The 22,643-nt window shown below is 35.3% G+C and overlaps 1 protein-coding gene across 1 annotated transcript in view; it reads right to left on the reverse strand.

Annotated features, from left to right (window-relative positions):
* The window catches only part of LOC125855854 (uncharacterized), a 254,955-nt gene that overhangs the window by 93,656 nt on the left and 138,656 nt on the right, over positions 1 to 22,643 (reverse strand). The gene's annotated exons all lie outside the window — the stretch shown is intronic.

Consider the following 22,643-nt stretch of genomic DNA (forward strand, 5'->3'; position numbering starts at 1 on the left):
ATGCCATTGCTCAGTTGTACTTTGTTCAGCCGTACATATTTGTTCAGTTATATTCTATATCTTGCATGTTCAGTAAATTCCAAGTACTGACGCATACTATGTGCTACATCATTTCATGATGTAGGTCCAGGTCCTCAACATTTAGATCAAGCGTAGATTGGTTCCCAGTCCATACTCATCATTATCAGTGGTGAGTCCTCATACTTCGAGGACAACATACATGTTTTCTATTTCAGTTTTTTAGTTCAGTTTTAGTTTTTCTAGAGTTAGTTGTGGGCATGTCCCAGCAACTCTAGTCAATAGAGGCTTTTTTAGACATAGTATTAGATTCAGATTTAGTATTCGAGTGATTGTTCTGTGTCACTAAACTCTATTATATCATATATTCAAATCAGTATTAGGTATTCCCCACATTCAGTTTTCTCATGTTTTAGCTTCCGCATTAGTTTATCTTTTCATAGATATGTTCAGTTTGCTTATGAAATGCCAGCTCAGGGTTAGCTTGGGGTCACTTGTGATCCCAAGTCCTGTGTTTACGTTAAGGAAGTATTCTCAGGGCGTGACAATATGTATACTAAGCTGAACAATGCATATTTGAGCAATGATATAATCTGAACAAGAATATAAATACTAAAGTATAGGTGAAAACTGAACTGAATTCAATGACCAAGTAGTAATCATGAGGATTACATGTTGAATTGTATACTAAAGTAACTACTAAAAACCTGATCAATGCTCTAAGAGTCTGATTGTGGGACCTACTATTAACTGACATAAACCACATGAGCTAAACGTAGAATCCTATGTATATGCCCCATCGAGAGGACCCAATATAACTTGTCAGGGTATAAAGGCATGTATGTGCTGTGATCACTAAATCTGATTCCCGCATAGGGGACTTATAATCCTACGCGGGCACGTAGTTTTGGGACTATGAGGGTACGCTGAACCCTAGTCCAACTCGGTGCTAAGTTCACTCCCAACTGAATATGTATATGACTAAAATATAACTGAAATACTGAATAGCTCAAAATATTGACATGCTACCTTAGAATGCAACATTTTACACTGAGAATATGACATTCGAAATCTGAAGCATGATTTTCTGTTTAACTAGCCTAGCAAGTATAATTCATGAACTAAGAGATTTTACACCAACTAGGGTTCTGAGTTTTATACAAGGAATTAAGCAAATTTTCCAAGAAACCTGTTATTTCGATTAAGGATACTACAACAACTAATCCACAACAAATCTCCAAGGTTTTAGAAACCCTAGGTCTAAACAAGATATGGAGAATCAAGGAACTGACTGATTCTAGGGACCTAGTGGATACTAATGAAATCCCACATACCTAATGATGAAAACTACGCAGAAATCCTTTGGATTTCGGGGCTGAACTCTGATAAACACTGTTGCTCGTTCTTAAAAGAAACTGGCGCCGCTTTCTCTTCTTTTCGTTCTAACTTGGATGATTTTAGGAGAATGAGGATTTTGGGTAGGTTCTGACTAGATTATTAGGCTTAGAATAAGTAAAATGACGTAGTTTAGGTATTTAATGACGTAGTTTAAATGCCCAGCGCATAGAGAAAAGACCAAAACGACCCTGACTTAAAAGTTGATGAGGGGCGACCACGAGGGGACTGACAGACCGTCACTAAGACCACGGCCCGTCAACTGGGTCATTGTCATGGCCCTTGCCCTGCCTTCCGATTCGGTAGGCTTCGTTTATGGTCCACTTCACAGATCGTGTGAAGGACCACGGGTCATGAAGGCCATCGTGGTTCCACATAGTATCTTGGGGTTTACTGGGTCAGGACGACGAATCCATCCACGACCCGTCATTGGGGCTACGACCCGTGGAGAGCTCTGTGGTTCAACACTTGAACCCTGGTGGCTCTGCCTCACTTCTACGAGCCATTACAGGACTCGTGTGGGGGATTCACGACCCGTGGAGGGCTCCGTTGTCCACCATGCTGGCTAGATGTGAACCACGAGCAGGTCGACGGGTGGTGGTTCCCTTCACAGCCCGTGAACCCCTCCGGGGTTCACTAATTTTCTCTATTGTTCTGTCTAAGCTAAGTTATGAGGTGTTACATATAAATTTTTAATAAATTTTAACATCCTAAATATTTGGAATTCATACATACTTCAAAATAAGGAAGAATTAATTGTCAAAAGTTTAGTTGGTTTCAAAGTTATAAATATTAGAATAGTAATTAAATGATAATTAATTGAGAATAATACTAAATGCCGATTTTTGTCTTTTGTAATTTTTTTTAATGAAGAGCAAAAAGTTCAATTAATATTTCTAGGAACCTACTTATTTTAAAATTACATAGATAAGCTTCATGTAGAAAATATAAAGAATACAATGTATGGTTGTTAAGTTATTCTTTCTCTTGATTGTACGGTACAATTCAATAAGCAAATATATATAGAAAATTAGAGTCCTTGGCCCTATCTATAGCTACCTTACCAAGTAGAGTTGGATTATACAAACTCCTAGTGAACATAAGTAGGCTAAACTTTAGGACTCCTTAACCAACTCTAATCAGGTTGTCTTACATCCCCCTACAAGCTGGAGTTGGGGTGATGAACAATGCCATGCTTGGTCCGTAACGCTTGAAACTAAATCTTCGACAATGGCTTAGTGAATATATCAGCTAATTAAAGTACCAAAGGATTAAACTTGGTAACCATAGCTCCTTGGACAACCTTTTCTAGCACAAAATGATAGTCAAGCTCCACATGTTTTGTTCGAGCATGCAAAACTGGATTAGACGTGAGGTGAAGGGCAGTGATATTGTCCGTGAAAAGTAGTGGATGACGGGATAATGATATGCCAATGTCTTTGAGCAGATAGGCCACCTAAGTGAGTTCAACAACAAGAAGCACTAATGAACAATATTCAGCTTCAGCACTAGACTTCGCCATAGTAACTTGCGTCTTTAAAGACCAATTGATATAATTAGAACCAAGAAACATACACAAGCCTGATGTGGACCATCGAGTTAGGGGTCAACCTGCCCAATCAGCGTCAGAAAATCCTACCAAGTTAAGAGAGAATTTGGTAACGATATGGAGGCCTAATGTAGATGTACCAATAATGTATCAGAGCACACGTTAGACGCCAGACCAGTGTATAGTTGTGGAGCATTGCATTAACTGACACAAAAGGTTAACTGTATAAGAGATATCTGGACAAGTGAGGGTCGAGTATTGTAAGGCTCCGACGACACTTCGATATGCAAAAGAATCAATGTCTTCTGAACCAGACAAGTCATGGAGAGTATGTTTTTGTGAGAGAGGGGTCTGATAGCACGTGTGCTCAACATGTCTGTGCGTTTAAGAAGATCAAAGGTATACTTGCTCTGGCTTAGGAAAAGACCATCCTCGTCATGGTGAACCTCAATACCAAGGAAGTAGTGAAGGCTTTGCATATCGTTTATGGCAAAACATGACTGAAGGTTGTTGATGAGCTTAGCCATGCTTGAATAGTTACTCCCAGTGAGAATAATATCATCAACATAAAGGAGAAGTAAAATAGTACCTTCTGATGAATGCAACACAAACAATAATGGATCAACTTTACTACATAAAAAGCCATAATGGAGCAAGTAAGAGCTAAACTTATGGAACCATGCTCTAGGTGCTTGTTTTAAGCCATAGAGTGCCTTTTTGAGCAAACACGCATGGTGCGGGAGATTTTGATCTTTGGAATCCGGTGGTTGCTCCTTGTAGACGGTTTCCTTAAGGTCTCCATGTAAGAATGTGTTCTTGACATCAAGTTGTTTAATCTCTCAACGTAAAGTGGTTGCAATGGTCAAAACAAGATGAATTGTCGTAGCTTTTACCACATGACTGAAGGTGTCATCAAAGTCGACTCCTTCAATTTGATTGTATCCTTTAGCAACCAAGTGAGCCTTGAATCGTTCAACAGAATCATTAGGCTTGAGTTTTGTCTTGAAAACCCATCGAGAACCTACAACATTCATATTGGGTTGACGCGAAACCAATGTCCAAGTTTCATTTAATTTCAAAGCATTCAATTCATCAGGCATATCAGCCAACCAATAGGGCTTGGACAAAGCTGTTTTGAGTGATTTTGGTTCAACAATATCGGGTTAGATGGAAGCTGCGAAGAGGGTATGAAACATGGGGTTGGTCATGGCATGAGTTTTTGTTCGAGTGAGCATGTGATGGGTGTTATCAGTGATTTGTTGGGTGTGTGTTTGGTCTTGAACATCAACTGATTGGTCAAGTAATGAAGGGTTGGTTGCTAATTATGTGAAAGGGGATAATGTGTTTGGACTATGATACAATTGGTTATCAGGTGTACCTGCTGCATGAAGTGTTGATTCCGTAGGGTCGGACACAGATACAGGAGAATTTGGAGTCATATATTACTGGTCCTAACTGCAGCAAGTCAGAGGAGATTGGTTGCATAAAGGATAATTCATGAAAAAAAATTAGTTGCTGGAGGGACAGAGCATTCAGTTGAGTTATCTGGAGGAGTAACGACTGAAGAATGTCCATTTTGTTGCTCCAAAAATTCATGGAACGTAGTAAAATATGAACTATTTGGATCTGCAGACAAATCAGTTCTAGTAGACACATAGGATAAGACAAATTCATCAAATATTACATGTCTTGAGATAAAAACTTGTCTTGTTTGCTGGTGATAGCACCTATAACCTTTGTGAAGAAGGTTATAGGCGATGAACACACATGGAAAAGTTTTGGGTTGAAATTTATTTGTATTCTACCCTTTAAGATATGGAAAGCATCTACATCCGAAAACCTTCAAGGCATTATAGTCAGGTTTCTTTCCATGTAACTTCAAGAATGGAGAATGCATACTCAATGTAGATGTAGGCATTCTATTGATTAGGAACACTGCAGTCATAAAAACTTTAACCCAAAGAAACAAAGGTAGATCACATTAAAAAGCAGAGTCAAACCAGTCTCAACAATGTGTCTATGTTCAATTACTCCATTTTGTTCAGGAGTATGTGGACAAGAAATTTGTCTCATGATACCATTTTGAGCCAAGTAAGATATAAAATTCAAACTGTTGAATTCTCCTCCTTCATCACATTGAAGTACTTTTAAGTTTCTTGGAAAATTGAGTTTCTATTAACTTGTGAATGGTCATGAAAATGGATAGAAAATCAGATTTCTTCTTTAGGGGATAGATCCAAGTAAATCGTATGAAATCATCGACAAAAATAACATAGAATTTCATTCCTTGAGAATAAGCAACAGGGACTGGTCCCATAAATCACAATGTATTTTATCTAATGGCACAAGCTCTCTTTTATTAGAAACTTGAAAAGGTAGCTTACAACTTTTTCCCATTTGACAACTACTACAAACTGAAAAGTTTTTACTCCAAGTCCTAACATCAATCATCTTATTGCTATGCAAAAAATTGAGAATTCTCCAGTGTGGATGTCCTAGTCTTTGATGCCAAATTGTGTTCGAGTTCTTATCTATTTTTGTTGTTATCAAAGCTTCATGTAGACTTTCTTCCAGAGCGTACAAGTCATGTCTTATATTACCCTTTGCTAGAACTATGCCCGTTCTCTTGTCCTTAACAACAAAACCCTTGTCAATAAACTTAAGAGAGCAAGCATTAACTTCAACAAATTTACTAACAGAGATAAGATTCTTTTTTAGTCGAGGCACAACAGAAACATCCTTTAAATGAAGATTTTTTCCAATAATTTTATCTCTAATGTGTGTCATAGGTAATTTATCACCATTGCCTACCATAATCAGATCAGCTCAATTAAATAGAGAAGGGCTCATAAGAATACCTGAGAAGTGTACCAAGTGATTACTAACACCTGAATCTATGTATTGATGATTATCTTGTTGATTATCAAGTGACATAGATGCGAGAGCCTGTGGTACTTCCTTGTAACACCTCGGATTCGAGAAAGGACAAAATTTTAGTTTTCATAAAATATGGTGCCATCCGATGGAGGCCAACCATGACACGTGGACTGAACCATAAATCGTAGTTCTGGTCTGTGGATTGGCCAACCAATTCTATTCAGAAATCAAGAACCACGGCCAGGACCAATGGACAGTCATTGGATCCACAGTCCGTGGATGAGGTTTGTTGATCAGGGTCTCAAATTCTAGTTTCTAACACCAGATGACAGACGAACAGGATGAACCTTCGGGCTGGACGTCATTAGTGGCGGCAATTATTTTCCTAGGGGCAGTTGGGTCTTTTCCTAATAAGTCTAGCCTAATACTATGTCATTTTACCCTTCATCCAAACCCCTTTATAAGTGTTTTAACTCTAAAATTTCCCAATTCAAAATCACTCTCTCAAATTTACAAAAGAAGAACAAGTCTTCCTCTCAAAATATTTCTCTCTCTAGAAAACTTGAAGAAGAAGGGTCCAATCTAGGGTTTACAAGTCAATCCTCCAATTCCACCATTAAAGTTAAGCAATTGGTATTGAGGTATGATATTTTCCTTCCATTCATGGAATTCCCAAATTCTCCTATTTTCAAAGTTAGAATTCCCCAATTGAGTTAGGGTTTTCTTCTATGTTATAGGTTCTCCTAATTATTGACCTAATTAATTGATTTATGATCTATGATGCATGAATTGAGTTAATCTAATGATTTTATGATGATTCCCCATTAACCCATATAATTCCCATGTTTTACAAGTTATTATCATATAATGTGGGTTTTGGATTATAAAAGAAGATTATATGAAATCAAGCATCAATTGATAGAATTACATGAATTTATGATGAATTTCTATGAAGCCATGTTTAACCCATTTTTTCTAAATGTTGATGATTTAAAGTGGGTTTTGAACCTTGAAAGGTGAATTATGGAATTATGCATGTTCTTATGAAATCGAAGTAAATGTTTTAAGGATTCTTTGAGAGTAAGTTATCAATGATGTTGTTGAAAGGATTTCTCATATACACATGAAAGCATATTGGTGAAAGGTTTTCTCACATAATAAGGGTTCTTAGGTTTGAAAGGTCTTCTCACCTAAAATGAACCAATGTAAGGAGCTATTCTAATGTTGAGGCAAAAGGCGATTACCCATGCTCTTTAATTGAAATGACAAGAGGCGATTACCCATGTCATATGATATAAGGACAAGAGGCGATTACCCATGTTCCTTTATGAGCTAAGATGAATAGATTAAGAACCATTCCATGGAAGACAATCTTAGTACCGAGTGGAAAAGCGACGATTACCTACGTCCCATAACTATGTGCCAACATAGGATTGTCTAGATAGACATTAACTAGTGGATCCACATAAGCTAGAAGTTCATGGTCCTTACCATAGCAAGTTGGACAACCCCTTTTCGGTGTGGGGTAGACACTAGATTCCATGTGGCTAGCTAACATGGTCTTATATGTCTGTTAAGGCTACTTCCCACAACTAAGTAAAGTTATGATCCAAGTTTACTTCAAGAAGTATCATAAGTATGTTTTAAGATGATATTCACTTGCATTGATCATGTTTTATGACTCATGGTTTCTAACCCAATTATTTCATATTTTAGCTTGATCATTGCATGTTCATGAGAATGTCCCATTTAGCATAATTTAAATGTTTATATGCATGTCTATCATACTTGGTACATATTTTGTACTAACACATACTCTTGCCTACATTTCCCTAAATATAGGATCCGACAGTCAGGGTTCCCAGTTTCGTGGCCAGAGGTTGATTGCGAATTTTCGAGCTTTGGTGAGTCCTCTTGCTTCGAGGATGAATTTTCATTGTTTTTAGTTTTCTTTCTTACTTTTAGTTTTTAGACATGATGTATGGGAGAGGCCTAATTTCATTCTTATGTACTAGACGGCTAATGAGACAAGTGTTTAGACTTCCGCTTTACTTTTATAAAATGATTTGGACTTGAAATGTTGTTCTTTATCTCTTTGTTTTATTTCTTATGTTATGAATGTTAAGTGGCTTGCATTGTATAGGGCCTTTCAGGGTCCTATACGCTATGTTACGCCTAGGGGTACCTAGGGTCGTGACAAACTTAGTTATCAGAGCACAAGGTTTAGAAAGGTCCTAGGACGTATCATAAGGCACGTCTAGTAAAGTCTTTTTCATGAGAGTGAAGTGCGCCACATTTATGAATGAGAGGCTATACGATGTTTTGGAAACTCTACTTCTTCATTACTCCAAAGTCGTGCGATAGAGTTTAACTCTATAAGGTCTCTCTCTTAATCCTTATGTGATGCTTTACATGGTATGGCTACTCGAAGAGCTTATGCTAGAAGTAATGTGCGGGAGAATGTGGAACAAGAAGCTCCTCTCTAAGCTCCCCAAGTTTCGGTCGACCTTTTGGCCGAACAAGTGACTAATGTGGAGTTTAGAGTTGTTTTTCAAGTGTTGCCCCAAGCCAATAGGAAGGTTGTGGTTCCTGTGAACTCAAATGTGAGTACGGAGGAATCTAGAGTGAGGGACTACGCTGGTGGAAAAGGCATAGTTGGTCGCTTATCAACTTAAGGGTGTTTCTCAAATATGGTACAACCAATAGAAAGAAGGGAGACTGAAAGATGCGGGTCCTTGATAGATTGGGAGAAGTTTAAGGTTGCTTTCCTTGATAGATTCTTTCCACTTGAGATGAGGGAGAAAATGTGCTTGAATTCATCAACCTTCGTCAAGAAAACATTAGTGTGAAAGAGTATGCTTTGAAGTTCACATAATTGTCTCGATATGCTCCCACAATGGTTGTCGATCCTAAGGCAAAGATGAGTAAGGTCATTTCGGGTGGGTACGAAATGGTGGTTAAAGAATGTCGTACCTCCATGCTTGTTAATGACATGGACATTTCTCATATCATGGTTCATGATCAACATATCGAAGAAGAGAAACTTAAGGAAAAGTCTAGGGAGACAAAGAGGGCTAAAACATGTTATGGTAATTTTTCTCATACAAGGTCTGATGGATATGGTCATCCTAGATTTTGACAAAGGTTTTCCGATGAAGGTTCCTCCAATGTTCCTTTTAGGTTCAACAAAGAAAGGATGTCTAACCCTAAGCATCAAGTAGGAAATGACAGTGGGTCCTTATTGCCTACTTGTGTTAAGTATGGAAGAAAGCATGAGGGTAAATGTCTAGCAGGTTCCAATGCTTGTTTTGGTTGTGGTAAGATGGACCACAAGATAAGAGATTGTCCTTCCGTTGCTAAGAATGAAGGAGATAATCACTGAAGGGCTCAACATAATCCTTCATCCGGTCCAAGTGGTTCAGGTCCAAATTCTCCCAAGCAAAACATATTATATGCACTTCAGACTCGTGGTGAGCAAGAGGGTTCTCCCAATGTGGTTATCGGTATGTTGAAAGTCTTGATGTTTATGCTTTACTTGACCTCGGTTCTACCTTGTATTTTGTGATGCCATATGTGGAAATGAGGTTTGATATCTTTTGATGTGTTGTTAGATCCCTTTTCTATCTTTACTCCTGTTAGTGATTCTACTGTGGCTAAGAGGGTCTATAGAAAGTGTCCCGTCTTCTTGTCCCATAGAGTTACTTTTATTGACTTGGTAGAGCTCGATATGTTATATTTTGATGTTATCCTTGGTATGGATTGGCTGCACTAATGTTATGCTTCTATAGACTGTAAAACTCGTGTAGTAAAATTTCAGCTCCCGAATGAGCCTGTCCTATAATGGATATCTTTCAAAAGGACAGCGCCCACCTGCACTTTGTGCAGAACTGAAATTCTATGCCTAAAAGTAAGTTTGTCTCTTGTCTTAAAGCTAGAAGGATGATTTCTAAGGGTTGCATATACCATCTAGTTAGGGTAAGGGATGTGGATTCCTAAACCTCTACTCTTGAGTTGGTCCCTGTTGTTAATGAGTTTTCAAAAGTGTTCGAGATGATTTACCCGGTATTCCTCCCGAAAGGGAAATAGACTTCGGTATTGACCTTCTCCCAAATACACAACCTATTTATATTCCTCCTTACCGAATGGCTCCAACAGAACTAAAGGAGTTGAAAGAACAATTGAAAGACTTGTTAGATAAGAGTTTAATCCGACCGAGTATCTCTCCATGGGGTGCTCCAGTTTTGTTTGTTAGAAAGAAAGACGGTTACCTCCGTATGTGTATTGACTACCGTCAGTTGAACAAGGTGACCATTAAGAATAATTATCCTCTTCCAAAGATAGATGAATTGTTTAACCAACTTCAAGGAGCGAGTTACTTCTCCAAGATTGATTTTCGGTCGGGTTATCACCAATTGAGGGTGAAGGAAGATGATGTTCCGAAAATGGCTTTTAGAACCCGATATGGTCATTTTGAGTTTTTGGTGATGTCTTTTGGTTTAATTAATGCTCCAGCCGCTTTTATGGATTTTATTAATAGGGTGTTTATATAATATCTTGACATATTTGTAATTGTGTTATTGATGATATATTGATATATTTGTGAAGTGAGGATGATCACATAAATCATTTAAGGATTGTGTTGCAAATTCTCAAGGACCAACAACTCTTTGCAAAGTTTAGCAAATGTGGGTTTTGGCAAAGATCCGTAGCTTTTCTTGGTCATATTATTTCAAGTAAGGGTATTGAGGTAGATCCTAAAAAAATGAATGTGGTCAAGAGTTGGCCTAGACCTCTATACCCTTCGGATAATAGAAGTTTTTTGGGTTTGGCTGGTTATTACAGAAGGTTTGCTGAGGGGTTTTCTTCGATTGCCTCTCTATTGGCAGCATTGACTCAAAAGAAGGGTAAGTTCATATGGTCCGAAGCTTGTGAAAAGAGCTTTCACGAATTGAATGATAGACTTACTTCCGCTCTGGTGTTGACCTTACTGGAAGGGACAGATGGTTTTGTTGTTTACTGTGATGCCTCGAGAATTAGGTTAGGATGTGTGCTTCTGTAAAATGGAAAATTCATTGCCTATGCTTCAAGACAACTTAAGATTCATGAAAAAGAATTATCCAATCCATGACCTTGAACTAGCGACGCTTATTTTTGCCTTTAAGATTTGGAGGCATTATTTGTATGGTGTTCATGTTGATGTTTTTACTGACCACAAAAGTTTGCAATATGTGTTTAATCAAAATGACTTGAATCTTCACCAAAGGAGGTGTCTTGAATTATTGAAATATTATGATATGAGTGTTCTCTATCACCCCGGTAAAGTGAATATGGTGACGGATTGTCTTAGTCGATTATCGATGGTTATTGTTGCTCACATTGATGATAATAAGAAAAATTCAGTTTGAGATGTTCACAGATTGGCCCGGTTGGGTGTTTAGTTAGTGGACTCTACCAAGGGTGGTGTTATGGCTCACAATGGCTCAGAATCATCTTTTGTGGTTGATATGAAGGCTAAGCAAGGTCTTGATCCGACTTTGATTTAATTGAACGAAGAGGTGCTTAAAAAGTCCGTAGAGGCTTTCTCCCAAGGGGGAGATAGTGTACCTAGATATCAAGGTCGTTCGTGTGTTCCTAATGTAGATGACTTGAGGGAACAGATCTTGTCAGAAGCCCACAGTTCTCGATATTCCATTCACCCAGGAGCCACCAAGATGAACCGAGATTTTCGGGAGATCTATTGATGGAATGGGATGAAGAAGGATATTGAGAAATTTTTGGGTAAGTGTCATAATTGCTAACAAGTGAAAGTTGAGCACCTAAAGCCGGGAGATTTATCTCAAGATATTAGCATTCCTACTTGGAAGTGGGAAGATGTGAAGGACTTCATTGTTGGTTTGCCTCGCACCCGGCGACAACATGACTAGATTTGGGTTATTGTAGATCTAATAACGAAATTAGCTCATTTTATTCCCGTCAAGATTTCTTATTCGGCGGAGGACTATGCTAGATTATACTTGAGAGAAATGGTAAATTTGCATGTCCATTATTTCCGATCGTGGTACCCAATTCACTACTCAGTTTTAAAGATCTTTTCAAAAGGGTCCTTAGTACTCGTGTTAAGCTTAGCACGACCTTTCATCCATAAATCGATGGGCAAGTGGAGCATACTATCCAAACCTTGAAAGATATGTTGAGGGCTTGTGTGATTGATTTCAAAGGTAATTGGGATGACCATTTGCCATTGATCGAGTTTGCATATAAAAATAGTTATCACTCAAGTAATGGTATAGCTCCATTTGAGGCCCTGTATGTTAGGAGGTGTAGATCTCATATAGGATGGTTTGATCTGGGTGAAGTTTCCCTAATAGGTCCCGAGTTGGTGCATGAGGTTATGGAGAAAGTTCGACTTATTAGAGAAAGTTTGAAAACGCTCAAAGTCGACAAAAGTCATATGTCGATGTTAGAAGGAAAGATCTTGAGTTTATAGTTAACGATAGGGTCTATTTGAAAATCTCACCCATGAAGGGTGTAATGAGGTTTGGTAAGAAATGAAAGCTTAGTCCCCGATATGTAGGCCCATATCAGATTTTGAGGCGTATTGGTAAGGTTGCTTATGAGCTTGAGTTGCCTAATGAATTGGAATCGGTGCATCCAGTTTTCCATGTCTCTATGTTGAAGAAATGTATTGGTGAGCCGACATCTATAGTTCCCTTAGAAGGTTTGGGGGTTAAGGAGAATCTTTCTTATGAAGAAGTTCTAGTTGAGATTTTAGACCGACAAGTCAAGAAGTTGCTACCGTGAAAGTGTTGTGGAGGAATCAGTTAGTTGAGGGTGCTACTTTGAAGGCCGAAGCCGATATGATGTCCCGATAACCTCATCTCTTTCCTTCTACCCCTACTCTTGCTTGAGGTAATGAGTTCATCATGGTTTACTCTTTTGGTGTCATATGTCTTAGATATTCCCATGATTTCCTCATTTATGCATGTTCATGAAAAGCTTAAGTTTTGAGAAAATGAGTTGACTTAATTGATTTCTACATGTTTATGCGCATTTGAGTATGAGTTTCATATAAACTTCATGATATGTATTTTTGAGCATGCCTTAGCTTGGTGTTGATGTTTCCTCCTTGGATATGTGCATTAATGTGACTGCATGTATATTGGGCTATTAGGTTAAGTTCATATCTCCCTTATGATGTCTTGAATCTCATTCGAGGATGAATGATCCCAAGGGGGAGATAATGTAACACCTCGAATTCGAGAAAGGGAAAAATTTCAGTTTTTAGAAAAATATGGTTCCATCCGATGGAGGTCAACTACAGCCCGTGGACTGAACTACGAACTATAGTTCTGGTCCGTGGATTGGCTAACCAATTCTGGTCAGAAATCAAGAACCATGGCCTGGACCAACGGACCGTCATTGGATCCACGGTTCGTGGATGAGGTTCGTTGATCAAGGCCACAAATTCCAGGTTCTAACGCCAGATGATAGACGAACAGGATCGACCATCGGTCAAACCACGGTCCGTTAGGCTGGGGGTCGTTAGTGGCGACAATTATTTTCCAATGGTCAATTGGATCTTTTCCTAATTAGTCTAGCCTAATACTATGTGTTTTACCCTTCATCAAAACCCCTATATAAGTGTTTTAACTCCAAAATTTCCCAATTGAAAATCATACTCTCAAATTTGCAAAAGAAGAATAAGTCTTCTCTCAAAATATTTCTCTCTCTAGAAAACTTGAAGAAGAAAGGTTCAAGCTAAGGTTTGCAAGTCAATCCTCCAATTCCATCGTTGAAGTTAAGCAATTGGATTGAGGTATGATAGTATTCATCCATGGATTCCTTCCATTCATGGAATTCCCAAATTCTCCTATTTTCAAAGTTAAAATTCCCCAATTGAGTTAGGGTTTTCTTCTATGTAATGGGTTCTCCTAATTATTGACCTAATTGATTGATTTATGATCTATGATGCATGAATTGAGTTAATCTAATGATTTTATGATGATTCCCCATTAACCCATATAATTCCTATGTTTTCCAAGTTATAATCATATAATGTGGGTTTTGGATTATGAAAGAAGATTATATGAAACCAAGCATCAATTAATAGAATTATATGAATTTATGATGAATTTCTATGAAGCCATGTTTAACCCATTTTTTCTAAATGTTGATGATTTAAAGTAGGTTTTGAACCTTGAAAGGTGAATTATGGAATTATGCATGTTCTTATGAAATCGAAGTAAATGTTTTAAGGATTCTTTGAGAGTAAGGTATTAATGATGTTGTTATCGTTGTGTTGTTGAAAGGATTTCTCATATACAGATGAAAGCATACTGGTGAAAGGTTTTCTCACATAATAAGGGTTCTTAGGGTTGAAAGGTCTTCTCACCTAAAATGAACCAATGTTAAGGAGCTATTCTAATGTTGAGGCAAGAGGCGATTACCCATGCCATATGATATAAGGACAAGAGGCGATTACCCATGTTTCTTTATGAGCTAAGATGAATATATTTAAGAACTATTTCGTGGAAGTTAAGATTAGTACCGAGTGAACAAGCGGTGATTACGCATGTCCCATAACTATGTGCCAACATAGGATTGTCTAGATAGACATTAACTAGTGGATTCACATAAGCTAGAAGTTCATGGTCATTATCGTGGCAAGTTGGACAACCCTTTTTTTGGTGTGGGGCAGACACTGGATTCTATGTTGCTAGCTCACATGGTCTTATATATCGGTTAAGGCTACTTCCCACAAACAAGTAAAGTTATTATGAACCAAGGTTACTTAAAGAAGTATCGTAAGTATATTTTAAGATGACATTCATTTGCATTGATCATGTTTTATGACTCATGTTTTCTAACCCACTTACTTCATATTGTAGTTTGATCATTGCATGTTCATGAAAATGTCCCATTTTAGCATGATTTAAATGTTTATATGCATGGCTATCATTCTTGGTACATATTTTGTACTAACACATACTCTTGCCTGCATTTTCCCAAATGTAGGGTTCGACAGTCAGGGTTCCCAATTTCGTGGCTAGAGGTTTATTGCAAGTTTTCGAGCTTTGGTGAGTCCTCATGCTTCGAGGACTGATTTTCATTGTTTTCAATTTTCTTTCTTACTTTCAGTTTTTGGACATGATGGCTAGGCCCAATTTCATTCTTATGTACTAGATGGCTAATGAGACAAGTGTTTAGACTAACTTTACTTAATAAATTGATTTGGACATGAAATGTTGTTCATTATCTCTTTGTTATATTTCTTATGTTATGAATGCTAAGTGGCTTATATGGGGCCTCTCGGGGTCCTATACGCCATGTTACGCCTAGGAGATATCTTGGGTCGTGACATTACTGTTGTGCCTGATAAGAATAATCCCACCTATAAAAATAAGAAAGTGTTGTATGGTTGTTCCTTCCATCAATCTAGCAAGGATTATTTTTGGAATTCTCATTCTATTGATTAGGACCTGGTGATTGTGTATGAAATTGCCTGTGATTAAATCCCCCATGTTTCCTCTGCCTCTTTGATTTCCTCTTCCTCTAAAAGAGTTTCCACGACCTCTGCCATGAGTCTTTCGTGCAATGAAGGCCACAGTTGGATTAAGAATAGGTTGTGTCGTTTGTTCGTCTCCTTCTTCCCTCATGTCAAACCCTCTAAGGGCGATCACAAATTGGCCAAAACTGGGGTATGGTAGTTTACCCAACATGACAGTACTAAGGGTTTTGTATTTGCTTCCAAGACCTCTAGCAAAATTAATTACTTTGCTATCTTCATCCAATGGCTTCTGGATAGCCATGAGGCTATCACAAATTTCCTTAAACTCCTTGATATATTCATCAATGGATTTGGACCCTAGCATCACAGTTTGAAGCTGTTGTTTCAACTGAAATTCCTTATCCTTGCTTGCTTGAAGGTAAGTATCCTCAAGACAATCCCATATCTGTTTTACGGTTGAGCATCCTATAATGAGGAAAATTGACTCTTCTGTCATTGTTCCAGACATCCAACTCCTAACAAGAACATCACGTTCTTTTCATTTGGCGAATTTTGAGTTTGGAATATTTTCTTCCTTCTTGTTTTGTATAGTCTCGGGCAGAGGGTTTTCCTTGATGATTTTGTCAATTTTCAGGGCATGCATTAGTTGAAGGAGTTGTGTCCTCCAAAAAAAGATAGTTTGAAGGTTTTTGTTTAATTGGGCATATTGCAATGGGTGCAGTGAAGAAGGAGAGAGGGATAAAGTGGTGCTGGAGGATGTTGCCATAACGTACTCTTTTGTAAGGAAGAAAAAAAAGCTTCAAGATCATTTGTTCTTAATTGAACCTAGCCTTCTGATATCATATAGAAAATATAGAGAATACAATGTATAGTTGTTAAGCTATTATTTCTATTGATTGCACGGTACAATTCAATAAGAATATATATATATATACCTTACCAAGTAGAGTTGGATTATACAAACTCCTAGTGAATGTAAGTAGGCTAGAACTTTAGGACTCCTTAACCGACTCTAATCAGGTTGTGTTATACTTCATGTATTACAAATAAGTATATGCTCTAAATAAATATTTTTCGTTAATTAACAAGATATACATATTTTTATATAAGATTGTTTGATTCTTCTTATCGGTATAAATCTAAACTAAATAAACAAATATTAGGTCCCCTCCCTAAAGTTTGGCTTTAGGTCCCTAATCTTATTGAGTTAGCCCTTTGTTTATTTTACTTACAATTTTCTCTCTTCTTCTTGATTTTATTGTAAACTTCAAAATTTAAGAATAGGATCACTTTCTTTTAAATATTATTTTAAGCTTTAAATAACTACAATATTAATAAATTTATAATTACTAAGACTAATTTAGTAAAATGAATCTCTAAATACAACTATAATTAAATTTTTATATATATGAAATGATTTTTGCAACAAAATATTCGAAATGATGTTCATGTTTGAATGTAATTTAATACATCAAATGTGAAAAGTGAGTTAAAAAACATATCATAACATGCTCTTCAAAATTGAAATATACCTTCAAATTGAAAAAAATATTGTATTTCAATAAACATCAATTTTAAAATAAAGTAAAAATGATTTATAAAAAATAAATAATTTTTATGTTTAAATGGATCATTAAAGTAGAAGTTGAAAAGAAATGAATTAGGAAGATGAAAATTTTAAAATACGATAAATGAAAAATGGTTTAATCCTACGATACAAATACAAATTATATTCGTATTTAAATATGACTATTAATATCTTATGTAATTATTTAATTATAAAAAATAAAATATAATTTTATTTATATTATAAAATTGAAGGAGTAATTGAATTAGTTTCCAAACAATTTTTTTAAAAGAAGAAGAAAGAGAAGAGCATGAAAGACAAACAAAAGGCAAAGAAACAAAAATAAAGTATGGGTCCCATAGATCAAAATATAATTGTAATAAAAAATATGAATTTTGGCTAAAAATATCCTTAAACTATACTGCAAATTTAAATTACATCATAAAATTATGTTTCTTAACAAAAAAACATCCTCCAAGTATTTAAAACTTAACAAGTTCCATCCTTCTATTAAAATTTGTCAAAAAATTAGTGAATTCCACACAAAAATATATGCAATTCATAATATTCTCATTTAAAAAATTTATCTCTAATTTCATTACCAGTTGGAAAAGGCTCAAAAAAAAAGAAATTAAAATTCATTGAAAACGTTATTTCATTTGTTTGTGGTTAAAAAGACAATGTTAGGGCGGTGTAAGACTACGAGGAAACATGATCTACTCTTCTCCTTTACCAACTAAATAGAGTTGGAGCTTAATTTTACATCATCTTCACCTTATGCAAAGTCAAAATATCATTAAATAATTTTTTTTTGGGATAAACTGATAGCTAAGGTGATCAAGATTCAACTAATTTTGATCTCTGACGCTCAAGTTTCGTTCTCTGTTATAAGAAGTAAAAAATAGTCGATCAACACCACTTCTTGCTGATACAAAGAGAATAAAACATATCAACTGCTAATTCTTTGATAAAAATCAAATGAAAAATAAATGAAAACAAAATTGCTAATCAAAAGGAAGACATAATGCCAAACATTGTTGCTAAAAAAATCATGATAACATTTTAGATGTATTTTGAATGAAGAGAATTGGTTTATTGGTGTGATTTAGAGAGTTTGTTGAGAGTAGTATGAATGGTACATGTTTTTATGAAAAAAATGTTAATTTTTGATAAGATTTAACAAAAGAATGAAATTTGTTTAATTTTAATTGAGGGTTATTTTCTGCTAAGAAGAATAATTTAAGGATGTCATTTAAGTTGGTGGTATAGTTTAAAGATGTTTTTGGCCAAAACTAATACAAGTTGTACCTCACACAACTAATACAAGTTGTACCTCACCTATAGTACTCAAATCAAAAGAACAAACCCCTCAATAAAGAATTGGGCCACAAATGTAAAGTGGGCTTTCAGTCTGAACACAAAAAATCATTTGGGCCCGACCCAACACTATTGTTATATACAAGTTTTTTAGGTTCTTATTTAGTAGGATAAGTTACCTAACTAGTCAAAATCTCTAACATAATTATTAAAAACATCTACACTTTAAAATAATGATTAAAAATGTCAAAATGTCAATATTTTAGCAAATAAAGTGTATCATAATAAAATTCATTTACCTTCCTTTTATTTCTCAAATTGGACCCATTTTTTTCACTCCACTATGTGTGAAAGGGAAAAACAAAATACCTCATTACCCACCTTTCTTTCTATAAATTTTTTATCCAAATTCTGTCTTTTCTCTTTCTCTATCTCACAATTTCTTCGATTATTTCATATCCTCAAGTAACTTAAACCTTGCCTTTTTATAATCAAATTCCACCATTTTTCTAAGAAGTATAAAAAATCATTCAAATATCTCATCCAAGTCACTTTGTTGGACGACATCAACAATTTTTGTTATTTCTTCAATGAATAGAAGTACTTTTGCATCTTTCTCACATGCAGAAGGACCCAAAGGAGATGAAAGTACGGAATCATCAGCCATATTTCAAAGTAAAAAAAATAAAATTTGTAATCCGTTTGGGATACAAACAGTGAACGGTTGAATTGTTTTAATTCTTTTGTATGTTGGATGCGTGGAATACAAAATAATTTGGAATCCTATTTAGTAGATGTTCTATAAATTAGACATTGAATACAATATATTTTTGAAATACATAATTGATAAGAAATACATTTTGTAACACCTCTGTCTTAGAAAGGGGTAATTTTTAGAAAGAACTAAATTAGAAATAGCCAATTTGAGATTTGTGCAAGTTAGTCTTCAATTGTTAGTTTTGGGTCAACTTCAAACGACCATAACTTTCAGCACAAGATGAGTTAGGTGGCCCATGAGATATCAAATGAAAGATCTTCGAGTCCTTTTTCCAACTCCACCAAATTTGCTTAACTTCGAGTTTGGATGAGGGAGATATGCATGTTTGAGTTCAGCCTGTCCAGTTAAGGAAATTCATCCGAATTAAGGAGGGGTCTTTTGGTATTTTTCTTACCCCACTAAGTCCACACGTTTTTTCACCCAAATTATTGATCCAATTTGATTAAAATCAATTTGCGGTAAAATCTAAAACGTTTGGAAAGTTAGGTCAAAGTTCAAAGAGGAGAAAAGGGAGAAAAAGTTCAAGCGTTCAAGATTTCTTTGCGAGCTTTGAGGAATTTCGTCAAGAATTTAATTCTTTTGAGGTATGTAAGCTTTCATAGTGTTGGGTTTGTTCGCCCTCACGCCAATATGTAAACTTTTACCCATGAATTCCTTCTTGGAGTTGATTATTGAGTTCTTGAGAAGTTCTTGAGTTAAATTGATAAATTGAGGATTTTGGACTCCTGGAGGTGAGGATTTTGTGTAATAGTTGAGTCTCTTGATTGAGTTTTGTGTGGGTTTCATTGAAAGTGTTCTGGATTTGTGAAATTTGGTGAAATTGGACCATAGAACTGAAGTGGGTATGAGTTAAATCGAGTTTAGGAGAGGAAGAAAAGATCGGGTAAAAATACGCGCCTAGGTCCGCGTCGCGGAGACGCTTTAAAATTCAATCCCCAGAAAATTACCCCCATCTTCGCGTCATGGAGAGGCTATGGAGTCCTCTGCCTCAAAAATAAATTTTGCGATCAAAAATTTAACTCACCCTCCGCGTAGCGCCAGTGTTCTCCAATATTTGTCTTCGCTCGTTTCTTATTATCAACCACCTAAACCTTCCTAAATCATTGAGAGATCGTACATTCCAAATTATAACTCTTAGAACTTCATTTCAAATCAAAATAAAGATTAAGAGTAAAGTTAGAGAAAGTCTTTTGAGTCATTTTGAAAAGTCTTTTACAATTATTTATAACTTGTTTTAAGACTTGAGTAAATGAGTGTGAGAATGAGGAGAGTTAAATTTCATTTTTTTTTTCAAAATGAGTATACGAGAACTAAGTATTCCCAAGTGTAAACACTTTTACATTATAATGAGAGAAACAATGATTTCTAAATGAGTCTATGAGGAGTTTTGAGCATCATCTCTTTTAAGAGAAATCTTTTGATTAATTATCTCAAATTGAGGAGGAGTAATGTTTTCTTTAAAACATATGAACATGAATTATATATATATATATATATATATATGTTATTTTATTTTATTTTATTTTTTTGGGAGTAATATTGAGCACCGATATGGGGACGAGTTCAGACAACTCAAAGTCCTCATAAACCATGTATGCCAACGTGGATAAATGATCATACTTTTTAGATGATTCCTTATTGCTTTTCAGCATAGCTTAGTGGATCCCCTTAGTTGAGGATGTCTTATACTCCGGCAAGGTATAGGACACTTTTGGTAGCGTGGGCGAGACGTATCATCACATAGCTCATAGTGATGGTTGTCGGTTAGAGAAACTCTCAATTATGAGTAAAAGAGTTATTATTGTATTCTTAAATACACTGAGTTATTATCTATTGTTTTAAAATCTTTCTTTATACATCATCTTTATCATTGCTTTTATATTGAACTGAGCTGAGTATTTCTGAGTTTGAGTATCCTTGAGATGAGGTGAGTATGTTCTTCCTTTTTATCAGTTCAAACTTATATTTGTGCTTTAGAGTTCCCCTTGCATGCTCGAACATTTAATGTACTGACGCCACTTGGCATGCATCTTTCATGATACAGATACAGGTAATCAAGGTCATCAACAAGCGCTCCGTTGATACCACTTGCAGTTCCAGAGTTGCTTTCGTGAACCTCTTTACTTCGGAGGGTTCCACATTTACTTTCAGTTGTATTAGGATGTCATGGGTCTTGTCCCGATTTCCATCTCAGTATTTTAGAGACTTCATAGACAGTAGTGTTTTGAGGAGTCTTTTTCATTTCCAATTGTTAATGTTTAAGACTAGAATTGTCTCTTTTGGCCAGTTGAATATTTTTTTTAATATTCTAAGTTATTTTCTTTGAGATTTTTTAGAAACCTTTACTTTTGAGTTCTTATATTATTGAGTAAGTCTTCCGCTAAGTATTGAGCCCGGCCAAGGGTTCACTTGGGGACAAACAATGGTTCTCGAGTGCCAGTTATGTCCAGGGTGTAGGCTCGGGGCGTGACATATTTTTTTGTCATAAATATATTTTTTTTTTTGAAATACAAATTTTGATTGTTACTATGGTTATAAATTTGTATGTTTTGATGACTAGAATACAAATTTTGTTGGAATTTTAAGAAAAAATATACATTTTTGAAAAATATACAAACCAATGTTATATCATTTCTGAATGAACACGAGTTTACATAAGTATATGGATACAAATATGCTTTTTAAATCACTACAAATCCATTTGGTATACCTATTGGAATGAATACAAAGTTACAAACTAATAAAGAAATACAAATGTCATTATACAAACACAAACATGAAAACCATAATGAATTATCATACATATTGGAATAAATACAATCAATTACTTTTGAAATTGTAACTGATGAGAATTTTAAGTGCTATGTTCCTTTTTTTAAAAATTATCTCCCATGATTTTCTCCCTTCTGTTATTAGATAATTATATTCTTTCAAATCAAACAAATAAAAAAAATACATAAATCAGAAAAATATCAAACTAAAATATTGACATTTTTAATAAATATTAAAAATATTGATAAAAGGTGTCATTAAATACTAAAATATTGACATTTTGAAATTTTTCCCTATTTAACATACTTATGTTTTTTACCCTTAAATTTCATAAATAGCAGGATGTAAAACATAATAGAGCTCTTTAGCTAGAATTTGCATATTTACGTAGCATAACTATAGTTTTAATGGCTAAACTGAATCTCTTTTGTATATTTCAATTATTATTAATTAATTATACAAATTGATTATTAAGTTGGTTTAATTAATTGAGCACAATTTCGGTTTTAAGAAAGGAAATATTTCTTAAATAATGATAATAATTATATCTAATTAGAATCCTTACCAAATATGAATTCTCCATCTTTATTTCTGAATTAATTTTAAACATTTGTATTTCACTTTTTTTTTTTTGGTGAATCCAGGTGTTATTTGTTGTTTTTTACTTTTATGAATTACTAAATTATTTATTTCTGATACATATTTCTATTTGATATTTTTTTGAATACTAATTACTTCTTGAAAGTAGTCACTAAGAATTTTGATATATAATTTATTTAATATACAATTTATTCAGTAATATATACACTTTGATTTAATTCAAATACAAATACAATTAGGATAGACAAATCAAATGTATTAC

The sequence above is a fragment of the Solanum stenotomum genome, chromosome 2 (assembly GCF_019186545.1).
Source record: "Solanum stenotomum isolate F172 chromosome 2, ASM1918654v1, whole genome shotgun sequence".
Classification (NCBI taxonomy): domain Eukaryota; kingdom Viridiplantae; phylum Streptophyta; class Magnoliopsida; order Solanales; family Solanaceae; genus Solanum; species Solanum stenotomum.